This window comes from Notamacropus eugenii, chromosome 4 (assembly GCF_028372415.1).
Source record: "Notamacropus eugenii isolate mMacEug1 chromosome 4, mMacEug1.pri_v2, whole genome shotgun sequence".
Classification (NCBI taxonomy): domain Eukaryota; kingdom Metazoa; phylum Chordata; class Mammalia; order Diprotodontia; family Macropodidae; genus Notamacropus; species Notamacropus eugenii.
This window is the reverse complement of record NC_092875.1, coordinates 64812660-64835687: the sequence shown is the minus strand read 5'-3', so window position 1 is coordinate 64835687 and position 23028 is coordinate 64812660. Positions and strand designations below refer to the sequence as shown.

Here is a 23028-nt window from a genome sequence, read left to right as displayed (position 1 = left end):
CTACACACACCCACCATACACACATGAACACACACATACACACACCCATCATACACACACATGCACACTCACCCCCCACACCCATCGCACACACACACACACACACACACACACACACACACACACCCCCTCACCCTCTTTTCGCAGGGGCCCCGTCTGCTGGGTTTTGCTGTGGTTTTCCTATTTTCTCTCTGATTCTGTCACACGTATACATCCCTGCCCCCACCCACTTCCCCCTTGTCAGGGGTCTGGCCCCTTGGTACCTGGAGACCTCGTACCCTTCCTTCACTTGTGGGAGAGGGGGCTTGGAGGGGTGAGGTTTTCCTGTCTCACTCCCACCCCCCTCCACCCTCTCAGACCGGAGATTTAGAGCTCTGTCTGGGTACTGTCGTGCCCTTCCCCCACTTCGGGAAGGGAGGTTTTTCCCATAGTTTCCCACACCCTTCTCTTTTTCCCTTTTCTCAGGCCTTAAAGCTGGTGGGATTTGGAGTCTAGATACTTTTTATAGTCCTTTGAGGACGGGGGTTTTTGTACCGCTTTCCCATCCCCTTACCTTCTTACCTCCCCCATACTCCTTCTTTCAGGTTTGTTCTTTGGTGGAGGGGTTGTACCTTACTTTGGAAAACTAAGATGATGGTGATGATGGCCAAATCCCAACCCCCCCCCTCCAACTACTTCCCAGTGGGCTTCTTCCCTTCCCCCTCTTTCACCATGGGTGGCCTCTATTAGACTCCATTTCCCCTTCCCAGAGTGCTCCCCAGCTTATGGACAAAATCCATCTGCTCAACTCTCAGATGAGAGCAAGGCATATAAAGTACAAAGGATTCAACCTGGGGGAGGTTGGGGAGGGGAAGGGGAACTTTTCAAAAAAAAAAAGCCAAAGAGGAGGCTGGGGTATATGGAGTTAGTGTGACTGTGGATGTTGATGGGAAGGAAGAGGATAGGGGTGGTTTGTAGAGAATTTGTAGCCATTTTTCTAGGCCACTCGCCACTGGAAAAGAACAGATAGCAAACTGAAAAGGTGACCAGGATACTAGGGCTGAAGGAGGGAAGTTAATATGACAATGCATAGGAGAAAAGACCTTTGGCATGTACGACTTAGGGGCTCATTCAGATTGTCTGCCACCAAACGCAAATAAAATGCCATGGACCTGGTGAATATTCTTGACAGAAGAATTGTCCAAGCAGGCAATCAGGCAGTCCTTCAAGTCACATACACGACCTGTCTCCTCCCTTCTCCAGAGCAGAAGCTATTTAAAAAAAAAAAAAAGATCATTGGAGATGTTTGCTGTCTGCCTGTGAACCTGAGGATGGGAACAGGAAGGCTCTGCTGCAAAGAGCCAGATAGGCACATGTGAGAAGGGTGGTAGGTATGGGGGAGGGCAGCATCTTTGTAAATGACTTTAGATGCCTTTCAAAATGTGGTTGATGTTTGGACACCCTTTTGTTAAAGCCAGAAGTTTGAAATACAAAAAGTGTTCATTTTGGGGAGGGAGAGGAGGGGGCTGTCTCCATTAGATTAGTTATCATTCAATAGCAGCTACTTCTTCAGGGGTGAGACTGCCTTAGAAATTGTTCATCTTGATATGTAAAATTTACAAAAACAATTTGCCTTTTTAAAGTTTGATATTAAAAGTGGATAGCTGATATGAAGATGGTTTTTGCTTGATATTATTTCACTGAAATATCTTGGGCTCTATTAATTGGGAGTCTCTGTGGATCAGTTACCATAAACCATAGAATGTTAGAGCTGATATGTATTTGAGGGAAGGAGAGGAAAAGGTTCCTTGTTTATTGTACTGTGTTTTATTATTCTCAGTGATTTAAGTCACTGATTAGTGTCTAAGGTTAGCACACCTTCCTGTGTTGTGTATGTTCTTAAAAACTGGGTGGTAATGACATTAGGAGTTTGAGAAAGTAAGAGGAGGTGGTAAATTTGGTAGGATTCCTGTATATCCATGATTTTCACCCTACAGGAAAATTTTGAAGGATGTATACAGTAAAGGTGTTTGTATTTGGAGAGAGATATGGCTTTTTCTACAGGTGTATAGATGTGTTTATGTTTTCTTGTATCTATGTATGTACGTAAACTAATTTCATGCCCCGCTCCATCCACCTGAGGTTTACTTACTGCCCAGAGTGTTAATACTGGAGTGACTCAGGGACTCTGAAAACTGGCTGAAGATGGCTGTTGTGGACATTGAGCTTTTCACCTTGGACTGAAGAAGCTGAGTCTTCTCACACCAGTTGCCAGTAAATATGTTCACTGGATTTAGGCCTAATGCCATTCTGTGGTTCATTATACTTTCTTTTCCTTCCTCAGTCCCTGGCATTCTGTGTAGGCTCCAACCAGAGGAATTTCTACTTGCTGAGGCTGGGCCCTGTTCACTCCCTTTGCTAGGTCATAGTCTAATACAAGGATCCATTTATTTTCAGTGTGATGTGAGAAAGGTTGAGTGTCCTAAGTGACCAAAAGTGTAAGACTTCCTTCTTGGGGATGATTATTTGACCCAGTGGAGTAGAGCTTCCAGCCTCCTTATCCTTAGTCAGGTGGGAAGAAGACCATATTGGCATTTTTTAAAGTGATTGTTCTTTACTCCCATTTCTTTTCTCCTCCCCTTTCTCTGCCCCCACCTCCTTTCAAACCTTAGTGATTGACCCTAGGTTTGCCAGTTGTCCTGTTGGGGACCTCTGCCCTAATCTGTGATCTCCTCCCCCAAGTGTTGTCATGTGTAATAGGGTAAGTGTGATCTGAAATAGAGTACCACGTTTAATTTCTTCTTTCTGCTCACATCTGCTACCAGTCCTTTTCTGTTTAAAGTGGGTGGTTGTCATGAACCTAGCTTAGCCATATCATGAGAGACCATGTAACATTGAAGCACTGTGGGCTATTGACTTGGACGTAAAATTTGGGCACAGTGATTCAAAGGAATCATAGGCTACTTTATAAGTTAAAAAAAAATAGCTTCTGGCTTGAGGCAGCCTTCACCCCAGAAGCTGCCAACCAACCCTTAGGACAGAGTTTCAACACAAAGGTACCCAGGAAACACTTGGACTCAAAGTATATCAACAGAATCCATAAATCTTAGGAAAGTTTGGGGGTGTAGGGGAAAAATCCCAGGATAAAAAGGTAGCTAGCCATGAAAATTTCATCTGTCATGGAATTCTTGATGGATGAAATTTAAACCTATTTTATGCTCAAAAATTGCCACATGAAGTACTTTAAGAAATAAATTATAGGACAAAACAATTAGCATTGACATTTTCTCATGGAACCTCTATTCACATAGTATGGAATATCAGGGTTCTGTAGAACTCCATTCAGGAAACATTGTTCTAGGAGTAACTAACTACTGCTGAATGGAAGACTCTTCCCTTCCTTCTCTGGTGATCTTACTTTGTGGTTAATTGAGGTTTGAGATATTCCCCAAATGTTTCCTTTGGGAAAAAGCCCTAAATCCAAGCTGGAATAGAAGCTGGAATTTTTCTAATCTTGGTGCTTTGAAGGGCACTATGGCTATTCTGGACTCTGAAGATATTTTGGGGCTACAGTGTCCCCTAGAAAGTGGATTCTCTCAGATGTCTGGGAAAGGGTGTTAAGGTTGGTAGTTGTACTGTTTCCCCCATAGAGCTATGGCTGACTACTCCTTTTGGGACTTTGAACAGGTCTGCTTGCTACCATCCCCTAGTCAAATAAGGGCTATTTGACACTTTCTAATAATAATCATTTGTCCATCAGCACTTATCTGTATTTGTGAGTTTGACAGTCCTCATTAGTGGCCAAACATAAAGCGTGAGTACTTATGTTGACCTGCCCTAAAATTGAGGCGTCATACTGAGTGTCCTGTATGGTATGTGGTAAACTGGGAGTCGGGACACTTGGAGTGCAGGTCTTTGTAGCCTAGTGACTTCGGGCAAATTTCTTCTCTTGCTTGAAACTTGTTTAGTGGGCTGTCAGATTCGAGGAGGGGTTATTGGATTGGGGACTCTCTATCTGCTCTAACCTTTAGTGGTTCTCTGCCATAGGATGCCAGAGCTTCTTAGTCAAGAAAGCACTCTGAACCATTTCTGGCCAAGCATTAATAAAGCTGATTAAAGTGACCCTAGAAACTGAACAGTGGTGGAAGCCATTTAAGCTGATTGTCTGAGGTAGACTGTATATGCTCCTTGAGGGCAGAAGCCCTCAAATATTGCTTCTGTATTAGGCTTGTTTGGGTACTTTCTGTGATACGTGGTTGAGCATGGACTGTACTCCCTGGCACTAGCTGTGTCCCACAGGTATACCATGATTATCGTCTTTGTAGTTGGCTTTATTTTTCTTACCTATATTGTTTACTTTCAAAGAGATCTCTTTTTTTTTTTTTAGCTATAGCATATAGTCAGTTCAGACATTTAGCCCTATGTTTGGGGGAAGTACTGGGGATGCAAAGATGAAATCAGACCCTGCTTTCAAGAAGTATAAGCTTAGGAGAGTTCTGAGTCTGAATCTTGTCTCTAAAAAGATCTATAAAATGGACATTTAATCATACCTTTGGAATAATAAAACTGTCTTCCATCATCTCCTACCAACCCCTAGGGTTGTTCTGTTAAATGAGATTAGGTAACATGCTTTGTAAACCTCAAAGATCTATATATTGTCAGCTGTTTCTGTCTTGGGGGAAAGGGGCGTTATCTATCAATGTGGTATTTGTTTGATGGGTTGGTATTGTCATCACAACTCACTCAGACAGAAATATTCTGTGGTCAGAAACTCATACTTCTGAACAAGCTTTTTGATGGACTTTTTAACATAATTAAATGGCTTGGTACACTATCCTCTTATTTTCATGGAGTCTTCATACATGATAACTTCTCTGAATAGGTTAGGTACAAAGGCATTGTGCTCAGGGAGAATAATGGTCCCTACCCTGGTCAAACCACATCTGGAGTGTTAAATAAAATTTTAGGTCTTGCATTTTGAAAATCTAGAGCTCTTCGGTTACCAGAAATAGTAAGGGAGTCTGGAAACTATTTTGGTAAGGACCCTCATGTCTGTAGATAGATAACAGTATATTGGAAGCCAGCAGTGTCTTAACATGGATATATCTGCATTTAATGTGCATGCTTGGACTATAAGTATCCTGCTAAAATCAGACGGCCTTACCTTTCAGATAGCTATTGTGCCTTTTTCCTGTAAGTGGTAAAACTTATTTACCAATCTACTGTGTTTGAAACCTTGGTATTTGATTTTTTATTTTCCTTCATCTTTAATAACCCTTCAGTTACCCTAAGTTCTAAGACATTACTTCTGTAATGTCTCTATTTGTCTCCTCTCTGTTTCCACTGACCCCTTCGTGGTACAGGCCTTTTTATTGCCATTTTGCATTGTGTTGTCTTCTGAGTACTACATTTAGGGAAGAATTTTGACAAACCCATGTAGTCATGGGATGGGGACAGGATTGAAGACCACAGTGGACAAGGATGAGTTGAAGCAACTGAAGATGTCTGATGGCTGTTGCAATGGAAGGAAGGGTCTAGGTTTGTTCCATTTCATGTTCGAGAGCAAAACTGCCAATTCTGAAAATCCACTTGTTCCTACAGCCTGTTCTTTTTCCAATCCTTCATTTATACCACTGCCAGATTAATTATCTGACGTAGAGATCTGATCTTAGCAAGCACTCTTCCTTTATTACAGAAGGGCTTAAATCCCTTCAGTAGTTGTAGATAGAATATGGAGTAAAGTTCAGAGTTCTTCTTGATCAGTATTTTTAAAGTGCCTCTTACTAGGCACTGTGAATACAAACACAAAAGTGAAATTACCCCTCCCTCAAAAAGGTGTATATCATTCTGCCAGGCAGACAAATATACATAAATAAGTCTGATTTAGAGTAGATATAGGACAGTTCTGGGTGAGGAGAGGTCACTGAGATTGGAGAAAATACAGGTGTTCTTCATGTCTTGGTGGTGCGTGAACTAAGATTTGAAGGAAACCTTGTGATTGTCCGAGACAGAAATGAAGAGGAAGTGCAAAGGCCTGGATGTGAGAGGGAACATCTTGTATGAGGGCCAGGACACAGGGAGAATCCCCCTCAAAATCCCCCTCTGGGGGATGCATGTTGACTTTAAAAAACCCATCAGTTAGCATTATCAGTATTTTTGTTTCCCAGTTACATTTGTTAGGGGCCACATTTTGGACAACTCTGGCCTAGGCTATAATGTGGAGGGGAGCAATATGTATTAAAACTGAAAGAGTAAGTTGAGGTGAGTTTGTGAGGAAAGAGCTTGGAATACCAAAGAGTTTCTATTTAAGCCTAGAAGTGATAGGGAGTTGCTGGAGTTGGAGTACACAAGGGCATATGCTTTAGTAAAATCACTTTGGCAGCTCTGTGGAGGAAGTATTAGAATGTGAGGAGGCAGGAGGCATGAAACCCGGAGGCCATCCATGGCCCTTGCCGCTGCCAAATGGGACTACCTATTCCTCTACCAACCTGTCCTCCCCAAAATCCAACCCTTTGTGCTTGTGTTTCAGCCATTTTCTGTGTTAGAAAATGTCTCTTTTCCCATCCTTCACCACCTGTTGAAATGCTCTTTAGGTTTTAAGGCCGATGCCAGGTGCCACTTCAGAAAACCGCCAGGAATTCAGTGCTGGGCAGCAAGAATTTGTCAAAGAACAGTTCCATGCAAGGGATCATGCTGGGTTTCCCTGGGTCCTCAGGTGCTGAAGGTCCCTGGGTGCTGTTGTCTTTGAGTGCTGGGGGTTCCAGGTTGCCAGGGGGCAACATGGACCAGGGCTCTGCGTTCTGGATGCTTACATTTTACTGTTGGCACTGTGTACACTGATGAGTAAATGCAAAGTAGTTTTGTTGGGGACCAAGGGAATGCTTATAGTTGGGGGAGGGATGAGGAAAGGCCTCATGGAGGAGCTAGGGATTCTAAGTTATGGTTGGGGGAAGAGTATCCAAGACCTCTTGAGTAAGGACATACTGGAGGGACTGTGTTGTGCACGGGGAAATGCAAATAGCCCATCCTTCAGTTGGAGCCTTCTGTGAGGAGAATGATGGGACGTAAGTCTGGAGAGGTAGGCTGCAGCTTTCCGTGTCTAAGAGAAGAGTTAGTTTTTTATCCTGGGACACAAGAACTGTGCAGGTTCAGGGAACCTGTGATCAGGGAAGCAAAGTGATCACACTTTGAATTTAGGAATGACAATTTGGTAGCTGTATGGGGGACATACTTGTCATAGCTTGAAGAGGGAAGAAAGTGAAACAGGAAGACCAGTTAGAAGCCTCCAATTGCAGCAGCCATGGGGGGCTTAACTAGAGTGGCAGCTGGGTTAGTAGATCCACATGATTTGGAAACTGTATAATGGATGCTAAGAAAGAAGGGGAAGCATCAGGAATGACCCTGAGGTGAGCCTCAGGGATTTTGTGTCTGGCTGGGTCTCTCTTAGTAGAGTATGCCCTTGTAATCTTTTTATCTCCAGCACCTGAGATACCTTAGCACATTAGACAAAAGCTGGGTTCAGATCCTGCTTCTGAGACATGGAGCTGTGTGAACCCATATAAGTGACTTTTAACCCAGTGCTCTAGGCAACTCTAGACTTTGTCTTTATGTTACCAAGAAGGTGAAGAAGGCCTGAATTGGTAGAAGGAGCTTTTCTTTCTATTTTCACATCTCTTTTTGTAGCCAGTTAGGTTCTCGCTGGGTCTTTTTGTAGTCTCTGGAACCAAGTCATATACTTTAATAAGCACCTACTATCTGCAACATAACAAGCTAAGATATGGAGCTACTAGTAATAGTAGTAGTAGTAATAGCTAGCTTTCATCTAACATTTTAATGTTTGCAAATCACTTTACACATATCCCATTCTACCCTTACAACAACCCTGGGTGCTATGATTATCCTCATTTTATAGATGAAGAAACTTGAGGCTGAGAGAGGTTAAGTGATTTGGCTAGGACTAGGGAGGTAGTAAGGGAGATGAGACATGTTTACAGACATAATACAAATTAAATATAAGTGCTTGGGGAAAATGTAGACACAGTGTTGTGAAAATTCATGACATTTCCTGGAATGGATTTCAGAAAATCACCCCTTTGTAGCCTGAGAGCTTATGCAGATTTGTAGGTAAAGAAATTCCACAATGATTTATCAGGCATCCTCTGTTTCCTTCCCAGCCTCTGCTGTTGATACTGTCTTGTTGCTGAATCTCCTTGAAATAACAGCTCTTGGTGTCTGCCTGATTCAGTGAGCAACTCTCATTTTTTATTGGAAGAAAATTCAGTGCTAAGAGATTTTATTTCTCCTCTGCTCCTGGAGAATAGGCATGATAGTGTTTATGTTCAGCTATCTCCAAGATTTGTTTTAAGAATTTAAAAAAGTAGATATAAAAGTGCCTTGTAAACTGTGAAGTGCTGTGCAAATGTAAGGTATTTACTAGCAGCAGACATTCTTATTTTTGTGGTAGGTGGTATTGGTATGGTTTAAAAATATTTTTTATTTTGAACTTAATATCAAATAGAATATTTCCATATACAAATGAACAGAATATTGTACATGAATTTGCACATTTCTTTTGTAGAGTTTTCTTTTCAAAAGCATATAATAAATTCCACAGGGAACTTTCCAAGTCATCTTGTTTGTGATTCCTCCTGGCTTTCCTTCTATTCTTTTATTTTAGGAGGAGACCCCTATCCCACTTCCCCTTTCCCTTCTCCTTCTCCTTGAAAACAAAAAGGAAAACCGAACCCTTGTAACGAAGACACATAGTCAAGACCCAGTCTCCTAATGTATCACATTCCTCTTCTCCTCACGCCCCTTTTGACTCAATGCAGGCTATTCTCTAAAGTAAAACTTCTCAAGAAAGAGTTCTACAGAAGTACAAAATAGCCATTAGTTGTAGACCGTAGTTGAGTGAATCCGATTTGAGGGGAGAAATGAATTAATTTGGGTTGACTGTGGGAGTTTTCTTACTAAAGATTAGCTAGCTAAGCCTTATAAGGTTGAAGTGATTTTGAAGCATTTAGGGTTAGAACAGGGAAAGACTTTAAAGATTAATTAGTCATCTCATTTGAAGGCTGAGGAAACTAAGGCTTTGGAGCCAAGTGAAGTGACTTGCCCAAGAAGATGATGATACGCAAGTTTTGAGTAGTTGTCTGTATATAAATCCAAGTTGTCTAATTCCCAAGGCAGTGTTCTTTCTACCACACAGTGCTGATTGGCCTGTCTGTGGTCACATGAGTAAGTGGAGGAACCATGAGGCAAACTCAGTTCATCTGACTCCCAAGTTTGTTTTTCTTCCCCACATACCACAATATCATAAGATGTTACAGTGGTGATTTTAAGTTGTCAAGAAAAGTTTAAATTATGTTCATTGTATGCTCTTTAAGAATGCTGGGAAGTATTTAATAACCTTCAGCTGTCTGGAATTCCTTGTTCCTCAGCTTTTTGCTATAATTCTAAAACAGAAGTTCAGACCCACTGTGCCTTGAAGCTGCTTAATAGACTCTGTTGCCTTAAAAGGCAGTGGATTCTCATCTCTGCTGATGGGATGTCAGAATGTAACTTTACCTGCAGGGACCTACCCCTTGCATGTATTTACTTTATTTCAAAGATAACACCCCCCCATGACAAATATGACAGGAAAGCAACTTTCAAACACCTGATGCAGTTTGATGTTGGTAGGAACTGCAGTGTTCCTCAACCACCACCTCTAAAGTCAGCTCTCCCACCTTCATGCCCAAGTGAATTTTGAAGTTTTCATCACACCTTTCATCGTCAGCAGGATGTGTCTGTAACAAATGTAATTACACCCTCCTGGGTCACCAGAGTCTTTCCAGAGCAAGGTTAGTGTTACACTGGCAACAGGTTCTTTCCAACTGGACTTCTTGGCGTGAAATTCCTTGAAAGTCTGAGTCTCTGTGGCACTAAGTGGGGCTCTTACGTAGCCAGGAATCCCCTGCCTACCACTGATTCAGGCTTCAGAATTGTCTGTCTGCTTTTTAGGTCTGTGTTCAGGTTTAGGGGCAATGTCTGTTTTTCTGCTTTATGTTACGAGTGAATTTTTCATTTAGAACACAGTGTCAGAATTAGAAGCGTTTATTTTGTAATTTAAAATCTAGAAATCTTTGAACGTAGACCATCAGAGAGGAATTTTAGAATGTAGAATATAAGTGCTTCAAAGGCTCACAGAATATAAAATATTAGTGCTGGAAAGGATCGTTAGAATATAGAACACAATGAAACATGGGAAAGGACCTGAAAACACAGAATGTCATGGTCTTAGTGGGTTTTAAGTTTAATATTCATCAGCAGTATGTTGTGGGATGGCAGTCAAAAAAGTTAGTATTTTGGTTTGCATCGAGAGAAATGATGGATAGAATGAGGTAGTACTCTAGACAGACTACACTATAGTGTAGTCTGTTCGGTAATGGGCATCAGTTACATTGATAAATGGAGAGCATACAGAGGAGGGGGGGGCCAGGATGATGAAGGACCCTGCTGCGTGAGGATTGGTGGGAGGAATTTGAGTGTATAGCCTGGAAAAGAGAAGGAGGGGGAGACAGACATGCTAATGGTTCTGAAGTATTTGGAAGACTCCTGTGTAGAAGGGGTGTTTAGATATTCAGCTTAGCCTCAGAAGGCAGGATAGGAGGAGTGGAAGTGGGAGGATGGGGGACTTGCAGAGAGGCAGATTGAGACTTGATGTAAAGAAAAACTTGTAACAATCAGAGCTTTCCACAAGTGAAATGGGCTTTGGGGAGTTAGAGATTCCCCTCAAGTGAAGGTTCGTAAGACTTCTGTTGAAATGTAGCCAGGATTCTCAATAAGTTATGGGGTAGAATACATGGCATTTGAGGTTCCTACAACTCCTGAAATTCTGTGAGTTGGATGAGATCCTAGAACAGTGTTTAGAACTGAAAGGTGATCCAGTCCAGCCTTCTCATTTTACAGATGGCCCTACAGAAGGGACATGACTTGCCCATGGTAATCCATAAATTACCATGTAAAGACTAAGGTGGTGATTCTCAAATTTATTGGTTTCAGGATCCCTTGACATTCTTTTTAAAAAAAATTTTAATGTTTATGATTTCTCCAATTATATGTTAAAAGTTTTTAACATTTGCTTTTTTTTTTTTTTAAAGTTTTGAGTTCCCAATTATCCTTCTTTCTCTCCTCTCTCGCCTCCTTAAGTTGGTAGATGGAGAGTATACATGTGCAATCATGTAAAACACTGCCATATTAGTCATTTTCCCCTTGACATTCTTAAGATTTATTTAGTATCTCTCCAAAGAGCTTTTGTAATTTTGTGGATATATCTATCAACATTTACCTTATTAAAAATGAAAACATCTTCATATTATTATGAAATAACTTTGACCTTGTGAACTCTCTGAAAGACTGGACTACATGTTGAGAACCAGTGGGCTAAGGGGAGATTAGGAGTTTTTAGGATTGGGCAAAGGTCATTATTACTAAATAGGATTCCTTTTCAGGTTTGCTTCTACAGGTCACAATATGACTGTTATACCCCAGAACATGTTTAAAAAAAAACAACTTTAAAATTTAATTTTTTTTCAATCATATGTAAAAACAATTTTTTTCTTTTTTTTAAATTTTGAATTCCAAACTCCTTCCCTCCTCCTCTCTCCTCCCCCTCCTTGAGAAGGTAAGCAATTTGATATAGATTATACATGTCCAGCCATGCAAAACATTTCCATATTAGCCATGTTGGGAAAGAAAACAGACAAAAACAAAGAAAAATAAAGTTTTAAAAAGTATGCTTTGATTTTCATTCAGACTCCATCTGTTTTTTCTTTAGAGATGGCTAGCATTTTTCATCCTAAATCCTTCAGAATTGTCTTGAATCATCGTCCCACTGAGTCATTCACAGTTGATCATTGTATAATATTGCTGTTACTGTGTACAGTGTTCTCCTGGGTCTGTCCACTTTGCTTTGCATCAGTTCATGTAACTTCCTCCAGGTTTCTCTGAAACCGTTCTACTTGTCATTTAATCATATACTTGTTTGGTCATTCCCCAATTGATGGGCAATCCTCTCAATTTTCAGTTTTTTGCAGGGCATGTGTTAATGTTATGCACTGGAATGTAGCTGAAAGGCTATTTGCTGTGTGTATATGTATATATATATGTATGTATGTATATATATGTATATAGAATGATCCAGTAAACTGCTGAATCTGTAGCATCAATATTTGAGCCTGATATATGCAAGTCATTGTTGTAGGTGCTGTATGGGTGATATAAGTTGACTTGCTGCCCTTGAAGAATTTAATGTTCTTGGGGATGCTTAAAATTCTGTGAGGTAGCCAGTACAAATATAGTAATTTTCTTTAAGTCAGCAAGCATTTATTAAGTGCCTATCTTATGCAAGCACTGCTTGGTGCTGGAACTACAGAAACAGCTGAAAATAGATAATTCTTCTTAGGGAGATTATGTCCTACTGGGTAAAACAGCATGTGAACTGATAGATGGACCTCAGTTTCCTCATCTGTAAAATGAAGGGGTTATACTAGATGGCATTTGGAGTCCTTTCTCACTTTAAATCTGTGATCATGTAATCCTAAGCAAATACAAATAAAATATAATTTGAGGATGGGAAAAGCATGAACAACCAGGGTGATCCAGAGGGACTTTCTGTGGGCTGTGGCCTCTGAAATTAATTCTTAAAGGAATTGAGAATTTCAGAAGTGGAGTGAGAAGGGAGTGCCTTTTAGTTATTAAGGACAACCTATGCAAAGGCATGAAGCCTTTGTGAGTACACCATAGCTAAATTCTGGGGCTTTAAAGGCAAATGGGAAAATTTGCATTTTACTGTGTTTTGAAAGCAAATGGGGCTTCTTGATGAGGGGTGTGGCATAGTCAGACCTATGCTTTAGTTGCATTACTTTGGAAACTGAAGAATATTTTGGAGAGGTGGGGAGAGATAGGAATCGGGAAGGTCTTTTATTTTTTAAAAATAATTATTTATTTTTAGTTGTCAACCTTCACTTCCATAAGATTTTGAGTTTTAAATATTCTCCCTCCCCTTCCTCAAGATGGCATGCAATCTGATATAGATTCTACTTATACATTCATATTAAACATTTTCACATTAGTTATGATGTAAAGAAGAATTGGAAATAATAGGAGAAACCATGAGAAAGAAGAAACAAAACAACAAAAGAAAAGGAGAGCAAATGGTTGCTTTCATCTGCATTCAGACTCTGTAGCTCTTTCTCTAGATGTGGTTGGCATTTTCCTTCATTGAATCTTTTGGAGTTGTCTTAGATCCTTGCATTGCTGAGAAGAGCTAAGTCAATTGTCTCACTGTGACTGTGTGCAGTGTTCTCCTGGTTCTGCTCATTTCAGTCAGCATCAGTTCATATAGGTCTTTCCAGGTTTTTCTGGTCTGCCTGTTTGTCATTTCTCATAGCCCAGTAGTGTTCCATTACATTCACATACCACACTTGTTCAGTCATTCCCCATTTGATGGGCATCCCCTCAATTTCCAGTTGTTTGTATCAGGAAGGCCTAGATGGCAGAGTGAGTGGAGAGAAGGGAATGGGTTCCAGAAGGGTTGTGGAGATCAAGTCAACAATCATTTAGGACTGATGAAAGAGAGATTTGAAGTTTGGGAGTCTAGGTGACTGAAATGATCCTCAAATTTGGGAAATAGAGAAGTTTGGATGATAGATGGATTTAGGTGAAAAAGATGATTTATGTTCTGTATGTGTTACAGATGTCAATAGGACATCCAGGTGGAGATGACCCACTGGCATTTGATTATGTTGGGCTTGAAGTTCAAGAGAGGGAGATTGGGACTGGTTATAAAGGTATTCCTTTGTTATATATGAGGAGCCTCAGGCTCAGACAAGGCAGGTGGCTTTCTGGAGTCACACAGTTTAAGTGGTAGAACTGTGACCAACACCTGTTCCACTATAGTGTAAAATATAGAAGTGCAAAATGAATGATGTTGACAATAAAGGAGTTCAAGGAGGGTGAGATCATAATGCACAGTTGTGTTTGGGGGCAGGTGTCTGAGAATCCTTCTCCCACAATCCCAATAAAAGGGATCTTGGATTGTTTTAATCTGTGCCCTACACAAAATGTTTGGATCAGTTCACAACTCTACTAACACTGCATTAGTGTCCCTATTTTTCCAAACGCCCTCCAACATTTGTCATTTTTCTTTTCTGTCATATTAGTCAATATGATAGATATGAAGTGGTACCTCAGAGTACTTTTAATTTGCATTCTTCTAATCCAATTTAGAGCATTTTTTTCATATGACTCTAGGTAGCTTTGATTTCTTCTGAAAACTGCTTGCTCATATCATTTGACCATTTATCCATTGAGAAATGACTTGTATTATAAATTGCACTCAGTTCTCTATGTAGTTGTGAAATGAAACCTTTGTCAGAAAAACTTGCTATAAAATTAGTTTCCCAGTTTTCTGTTTTCCTTCTAATCTTGGCTGCATTGGTTTTGTGCAAAACTTTAAATTATTTATTTTATATCCTGTGATGCTCTGTCTTGTTTAGTCATAGATCTGACAGATAAAATTTTCCATACTTCCCTAATTTGCTTAGAATATCATCCTTTATGTCTAAATCATGTACCCATTTTGACCTTATTTTGGCATGTATTGTGAGACAGCAGTCTGCCAAATTGCTTTCTAATTTCCCCAGCAATTTTTGTCAAATAGTGAGTTCTTGTCCTGAAAGCTTGGATCTTTCATTTTATCAAGCACTAGATTATTATGGTTGTTTACTATTGTGTGTTGTGTACCTAATCTATTCCACTTATTTTTATCACTGTTTCTTAGCCAGTACCAGATTGTTTGGATGATTATTCCTTTGTAATGTAGCTTGAAATCTGGTACTGCCAGGCCACCTTCCTAATGTGAGTTTTTATTATACAGGATATGCTGGTTTTATTTCATAGAATTCCTTGGCCAAAGGAGACCTTGGAAATCATCTAGTTCAATCCTTATCTGAAATATGAATCTATCAGAAAAATATTAAGTGCTTGCTATGTGCCAGGCCCTGCCAGCCACATCCCTGATATGTAGTCATCTAGTGTTTAAAGACCTCCAATGTCCAGGAGCTAATGACCTTACAAGGCAGTCTGCTCCACCAAAATTTACTCCTGGCAACCTCTGTCCACTTATCCTCATTCTTACCTGTGAAACTGAGCAAAATAACCCTCTTCCTTCTCCTTTGGCAGTCTAATGAATCTGGATCCCTTCTTAGCATGTTTTGAAATGTTTTAAAATGCATAAAATAAAAATACATAGGATTAGAAGAGAAACCAATAAGTGTGAAATACAGTCTGTGGATAGGAAGACTAGTCATATATAACCTAATCATGGGTATAACTATAGTAGTTTTGAAGTAGTGATGAGTGTATGATATTTTGAGAAGTGCAACAGTTGTAATATGATGTCAAAATATCTGATTTCCATGGGTGACAATCATAGGTACTATTGATATTTCTGTAGTTCGTTACCTAAATTCATAGTTGAAGATGAAATGCTAAATTTCAGTTAGAGTTTTGTGAAAATAAAGATGTAATTTTTTTCTCATCCAAGTTCATTCCAAGCCCAGGATTCTAGTCTGAACAAAGCTGCCAGTTCTTGGTGAAATCTGGTCATCTTGTTGTATGCCAGATTTGGGACACGTTTGATTTCCTTCCCTGGACTAAAGGACTAGGGGCTTATTTATTTGCTGCAGTGACTGTACTTTGGTCCGGAGGCCCAGAGAATAGGGATGGCAAAGAGTAATTGAAGATAATTCCGGACTAAATAACAGTAAAGATAGTAATAACTGCCATTTCCACAGTGCTTACTGTAAGCCAGGCACTGTGCTAAGTGTTTTATAATTGTTAACTCATTTGACCACTGCATTAAAAAACAAAACCTAAATACTTTAATTTTGGCGGATGATTCTACTGCCTAGAAGTTAAGTGGAATCCTGTCCCTACCACTTGGTTATTACTGCTTCTTGTTTCTCAGTCGTTTCAGGCATGGCTGACTTTTCATGACCCTATTTAGATTTTCTTGGCAAAAATACTGGAGTGGTTTGCCATTTCCTTCTCCAGCTCATTTTACAGTGGAGGAAACTGAGGCAAATAGGGTTAAGTGCTATGTCCAGGGTCACACAGCTAGTAATTGTCTAAGGCCAGATTTGAATTCAGGTCTTCCTGACCTCCGGCCTGGTATTATATTTGCTGAGCTGCCTAGCTGCCCTATATTCTTACTGCTACCATTACACTATTAGACATTCATTAATTACCACTCACCTGGACTGTTGTGTTTGCTTCCTAACTGGTCTCTCTGCCTGCAGTTTCAACTCCCATCCATTTCATCTTTCATCTATGGCTAAGTTAAGTTTCCTCATCCAGTCTAACCTCTTAGAAGGCAGGAGCTAATTTTATCTAACCTTGGTATCCTTGATGGTCCCATATATTTAAACACTTGAAAAATGTTTGTTGTATCTATCTTCATTTCTTGCTCCAGACCCTTCAGTCGCTCCAAGTCTCTCCTCCTTAGCCATTCCCGGGCTTCTGGAGTCTGGCACCTTCCTACCCTTTCTGCCTTATCTCATCCCACTAACCTCTGTATTTTTTTTCCCCAGTGAAAGTGCATGGTCCAGTAGCCCCTCCCTGTGATATGTTCCACCTCTGGACCTTTGCTCATTATTGCTTCTATTTGAAAACCCTCCCCCTCTCCTTTGTCCTGTTCTGTTTACCTGTTGAAATTCTACCTGTCTTCTAAACTCAGCTTGGATGCCACCTCTTCTCTCAAAGTCTTCTGATACTAACCTGGAAATGCTCTTTTCCCACTTGGACCCCAGTTTGCTTGTTACTTCTTTTATGGCTGTATTATTATTTTGTATTAATAATTCTTTAGAAATGGCAGGAACAAGATTCATTTATTCACTTATATGGATGAAGTTACCCCAATTTGCTAGTATTGATTTTGTTTTCTATTAAATCTCAGACCTGAAAGGGAGGCTCAGTATTCTTGAGAGATCAATGCCTTGCTCTCATATTCTCCTTCCCCCAGATTCTCAGCTTATGAAGTTAAGGACTAATGTATTTCCCAGGACCAAGTATAATTCTCATCATATTAGTAGATGCTTAATAAGTATTGAAGTTTGAAGCTCAGTTATTTCCCAATTTTCCTCTTAAATGCATTATATTTTCCAGTAAACAGGAGCTGCATGTGACTTGCTGCCTTTCTGTACTTCGTCATTTTTCAGGGTGTAGTCCTGGCTTGTAGATTGTGAGTTGCCTCTGAGATAGGGGAAACCTTAGAAGGCATCATCCAGCAAGGCGGGTAGGACACTTAGGGTGGAATGTCAGAAGGCCAGGTCTCTATGATGGTTTCTGTTGTGGGCCAGGAGTCAAAGTCCAAAGCCTAGCAGCAAAGGCCAGGTGATTCTAAAGTGTACTGTCTGCTTATCTAGTGCCAATGTTTAACCTGCTTTTATGACTGTAACTTGGAGACTGCTTCTTTTAAACTGTAAATATTTATTTTTAAGGGAATAGACATATACATACATATCATATGCGTGTATATACGTATACATACGTGTGTGTGTGTGAAAGAGAGAAAGAGGAGTGGAAGAAGTGGGAATTGGTGAGATGTTTTGCCATTTTAGCTAATTTCTGTACTTGGCAGATTTGGTGGGAATTGGAGTTGTTCTAGTCACATCTTCTCATTTGAAAGATGAGGAAATTGGGTCCTGGAGAGGGGAAAATGACTTGCCGAGTTTGTGTAGGTGGTACTAGGGCTGGAATTCTAACCGAGGTCATCTGATTTCAAATCTGGTTGTCTTAGAAGCAAAAGGGAGAAAATGGTGGGGAGAGGAGAAAGGTAGTGTGTTATCCACTGAAGTCAGTGATGGTCTACTGAAGATTTGGAAGTACTGTAGCTAAGAGTCAGAGAGGGAGCTGAACATGTGCATTGTCTAGGCTAAGGTACTGTATCAGCAGAAACCTAGCGTCTCGTGGTCCCTTCATTCACCATTCGCATTCCTTACTTTCCTCTTTGCTCTTTCGATCTCACTTCTTAGCTATAGCAGCTCTGATGGCTAAGGAACTCCAGGAAGGCCCCTGTTGCTATCTGGCTCCAATTATGCTATCGTTAGTGCTTTGGACTATTTCTTTTCAAGTTCATAATTAAACCGAGTGGACAGGTATAAGGGAGAAAAGTGAAACACGATTCTGTAGCATTGAGTAAGCCGTTGCCAAAAATACGTTCCCCACTGAATTCAGTATCATAGAATCCTTATATCTGAACTTGATTAGTTCTTAATTTCTAAAATATAGTCCCCTAGAATGTCAGAGCTGGGAGAGATTATCTAGTCTAGCCCCTTCATGTTTTATTTTTTAATTATTTTTTCAGTTGATGAAAATTCAGCCCATTCTCTTTATTAATTTTTTTCCCCAATCAACAGAAACCTAACCCCTTTATTTTACATGTGAGAAAAGTGAGGACTCAAGATTATTTCCCACTGACTTGCCCAGGGTAACACAAATATTAAGTATGAACCCAGGTCCTTGCCTCCCAGTCCAGTAGCCTTTTCTCAACACCTGTTACTCAGCCTCTTATGAAACATTACTTCCGGATGTAGAATATGTTGTGGAATCAGATCCATAAGTATCTCTTGATTTTATATTCTGTACTCTGGATTGGGAGATGGAAAGAATTGTGCACATTTTATCATTGGAGGCTAGAATGGCAAAAGGGCCAAAGATCATGCCATGCAAGGAGTGTTGAGGAAATTGATGCTATTTAGTCTAGAGAGATAAAGTTTTTAGAGCATATGATAATTGTCTTCAAATATTTTAAGGACTCTTGTGTTTAAGAGAGGTTACTTGTGCTTTGGCCCTGGAGGGCAGATCTAGGAACAGTGGGTATAAGCTACAAAGAGGAAGCTTTCACCTTTTTTTTTTTTTTTTTTTTTTGGTCAAGACTTGTGATTTCATCCGTGTTAAAAATTCCTGATGTGAAAAATCCCCTCACCAGTACAAATTAGCAGCATTTGTAACTAGTTAAGAGATTTGCCTGGGCCACTAAGATTAAATGACCTACTTATGGTCACCCAGCAAGTATGTGTCAGAGACAAGACTTCTATTTAACTCTTCCTAGCCCTTCTAGCCCTTCATCTATTATGGATCCATGTACCTCATCTTAACATGGAGCTATCCAGAAGTAGCATTTGGGATAGTTATAGTAGGTCCCACCTTGTTGAAGATGTTCAAGTAGAGCCTGGATTACTTCTTTTTGGAGATGGTGGGAATTCTAATTTAGTTTGAACTAGATGCTTTCCTTAAGGAGCCTAGGGTCTAGTAGGGAAGATGGAGAAGCATGTGTGTGTAAAATGTTAGATAAAAAAAAAATCAGATAATGCTTCAGGATAATGACAGATATCACAAGAAGATGCATGATGACTTGCTGAATAAAAATAGATGTTGAGAGCATTCTAGAAAATAGGTAGGATTTGGAGCAGCATGGGGGAGAGAGCATTCCCAAACGTTGAAATGATAAGAGCAAAGGTTTGAAACCTGAGGTGCAGTGTTGGGTAGTGGAAAGAGTGTTGTTAGAAGAATTGGATTTGTGATTCCTGTCTCTCCGTGGACCTACTTAATTCTGTTTGCAACTTCACTTCTGGACCTCAGTTACCTCATCTGTAAAATGAGAGACTTAGACTAGTAGGTTCCTTCTAGTTCTAAATATGTGGTCCCCAGTCACCCCATGTCTCCCTGAGCCTTGTTTTTTTCATCTATAGAAGGAGGATAATATATACTATCTCGTAGGATTTTGAGGAAAGTGCTTTGTATCAGTTTCAAATGCTTTATGAGTTGAGTACTTGCTAGACTCATCTAGTTCGACCAGACGGTACTACTGGTAAGCTATGTAGTAGGTAGAGGCAGGATTGTGACGAACCTCAAATACCGAGGCTTTTTGGAAACCAAAAGCTATTGATGTTTGCTTCCTGGTTGTAAAAGAACAGAAACTTACATAAACACATCCATCTATTCATATGTGTATGTATGTATATGTGTATATGTATTGTGTGTGCAAACAAATACACACTTCAGTTTATTTAGAAAAGGGGCTAAAGAAGCACAGGATGTTTGTTAAACAAAATGGTAGGATGTACTCTACTAACCGTAGAAAGATCAGTTCAGGTCCACAAGCATTTAAGTCCCTGTGTTTCATAATGTTAAAACTAGAAGACTCAAGTCAATAAGCGTTTATTAAGTACCTACTATAAGATAGGAGCTTGTGGTAAGTTCTGGGAAAGTTACATGTATTCTGTGCTCTAAGGTCCTTTCCTGAAAGGACCATAACATTGTGATTCTTTCATGAAAGGAATTTAGGGAAGAAATTCTAGTCCTGTTTCTAGAAATGTTCTATCTTTAAAAGTTGAGTTTCAACTTTGAAAAACTAAACTCTGATCAGTGCAATGACTGACGGTGATTCTAGGGGGTTATTGATGAGGCAGGCTGGCCACCTGACAGAAGTGAGGGACTCAAGGTGGGAAAATGGGGACATACATTTTTGGACACACCAAAGTAGAGTTTGTTTTGCTTAAGTGTGCATATTTGTTGCAGGGTTTGTTGTCTTTTAATTTTCAGTGGGAAGTAGTTGTAGGGAGGGAGAAAAAATAAGGAATTGTTAATAGAAAAAAATAATAAATATAAAAGAAACATTTTTTTTAACATTTCCTCCCAATAATTAGTGTTTCCTTTTTAAGTGGCACCACATGATTAAATTTGAATGGAGAATTTTTTTTTTAATACATAAAGGTGTTTTTTTGTATTCTAGGCAAAGGCCTTTCTTTTTCTAGACTTGATGTTACTTCCTTACTGAGATTTCCCCTTTTAGTATATATAAGACTGCCTGAGTCAATGGGCCAGGACTTGAAGTTTTTCCCTTCCAGTGTGATGCTTGCTGCACGACCTGAACTTCGGAGCTTTGTGTTCTGGAGAGGCTCAGAGAAGTGGGTGAAGAGCTGGTCGGGGGATCAGGAAGTTCTGCGTTTACGTCTCACCTCTATCACATCTGGACTGGATTGTCCTGTTCAGGTTACTCTTCTCAGTGTTTCAGGCCACACTCAAAAATTCTATGTTGTAGAGATGGTGCCAGTCTCCACTGGCAGAGGGCATTTCAGTGAAAGTACATGTTCCCTAACCCAGTCCTTGGTTTTCGTATTTTGTGGCTAGGGGCCTGATGGTGGCATGATGTTTTTGCCACTTTGTGTTTAGGGGCTGTCACTTCTGTGGCTTGTCATTCACTTCTGCTCTAGTCTTTCTTATCCAGGGCTGCAAGTGATGAAAAACAAAGCAAGCAAAAATTCCATGTCTTCTGCTCTTGCTGTGACCAAGTAGTGATCCTTGTGAAGTTGGAACCTGTCAGCTTTAGTCGGCTGTGATTGTAAAACCAGCCTCTGCTCGAGGGGTCAGGAGTCTCAATTCTGCTCTTAGTGCTCCTTATGGACTGGCCCACTCGCTTCTTGTCCTATTGAATTTCTGGATATTAATCAGTCCTTCTGGGCCTGGGTTCTCTGAACCTCTTCAGAACACACATCCCTGAAATCCAGGCCATGCAGCAAACATCACACTGGAGGGTAAAAACTTCAAGTCCTGGCCCGCTGACCCAGGCAGTCTTATACTGCAAGGCGGAAACCCCAGGAAGGAAGTAGCATCAGGACTAGGAAAGAAAGGCATTTGCCTGGAATCCAAAAACACACGTTCATGCCTGTCTGAGCCCCAGTGTCTATCTGTATTCTCAGGCAGTATCTGGGTTTCTGATTCCTGCTCCTTGATTTCTCTCCCTTTTGAAATCAGCTTGTCCACCTAAATACTTGTGAGATTCCAGCTTCCTCGGGTCTGTGGTACTTGAACTTTTCCATTTGCCCTCATTTCGACATTTCCTCTCATGTTCCTCCTAGCTTGTTCACTTTTCCTGACTCTGGCTGGGATCTGCTGTACTATCTGGATTAGGGTGTCCACAACTTGTCTTCCAGACTAACTTGACATGGTTATGACTTTGCTGCCTTCTCTGATCTTTCATGGAGCCTGAATTTCTGACCTCATTTGTGCTGTTGCTCTTTCCTGTTGTGATTTGGCCTAATGTTACCCAGCAACACATAAAAGTAACTGGTACTGTCCTGTTTGAATCTACTTGTGTCTCTGGAAAACTGGAAACACTTCTGCTGGTGTGACAAAAAGCATGTTTGTCTTCGGTTTGCTGCTCCTTACCATGGGCCTCATTTGGATACAAAAGTCACTTGCCTAGCAATGTCTTATTGCAGCTTAGTCTGTATCTGATGTCATAATCTGGCAGCACTGTAATTGGTCAAGCCTTTGGGAGGCATGGATGATAACCTGATGTCACAAAAGGGAGTTAACAAATAAATAGGCTCAAGTAGTGGATGAAATTTCAGGGATGGGGGAGAAAATATCTGATAATTAAAGTAGTCAGTCTCAAAGGCATAGCATAACTTGATTAAGTTAAAATCAGAAATGAAATGGGTTTGCCTTTTGAATATGTAGATGTTATTGAAAGGGGAGTGTTGAGAGAGAAAATAGGTTTCTCTAGTTTCAGGAAGATGGAAAATGTTTCAGGAAGTGCCAAATGTCCTGATGCTTTTATGTTTGTCTAGTATTAAACAGTTTATAGGTTGTTTTCAGATACATCTCAATTTGATTCTTAGCTGAACCTGACAGGTGAAACAGCTGATGTCCCTGGTCACATAGATTTGATGGCATTTAGGATTATTTTGATATCTGGAAGGCACATTAAATAAAAGATTTAAGAAACAGAAGAGACCTTAGTGATCTCCTATAGTCCATTTGAGAAAACCAAGACCCAGAGAGGCGAAGACACTTGCTTTAGTCTCCCAGGTAACCAAAATCTGAGCTTGAGATTCAAAGCTAGACACTCCTGCAGCAAATCCAGTGCTCTTCAACTGCATGGGGCTTCCATGAAAAGAAAATGTTCCAAGTGGTGGGCCAGAATGTGGCACTTTAAAA

At 40.3% G+C, this 23028-nt stretch overlaps 1 protein-coding gene across 12 annotated transcripts in view; it reads left to right on the top strand.

Annotated features, from left to right (window-relative positions):
* CSNK1G2 (casein kinase 1 gamma 2) overlaps positions 1–23028 on the top strand; it is a 97683-nt gene that overhangs the window by 5144 nt on the left and 69511 nt on the right. For 3 of the 12 annotated variants that reach the window (XM_072601504.1, XM_072601502.1, XM_072601498.1), the window contains exon 1: positions 8249–22899. The exons of the other annotated variants lie outside the window; for them this stretch is intronic. The gene's annotated coding sequence lies outside the window, so the exon portion shown is untranslated. Of the gene's footprint in view, positions 1–8248; positions 22900–23028 lie in introns of those variants that run through there. 12 annotated transcript variants of the gene reach the window in all.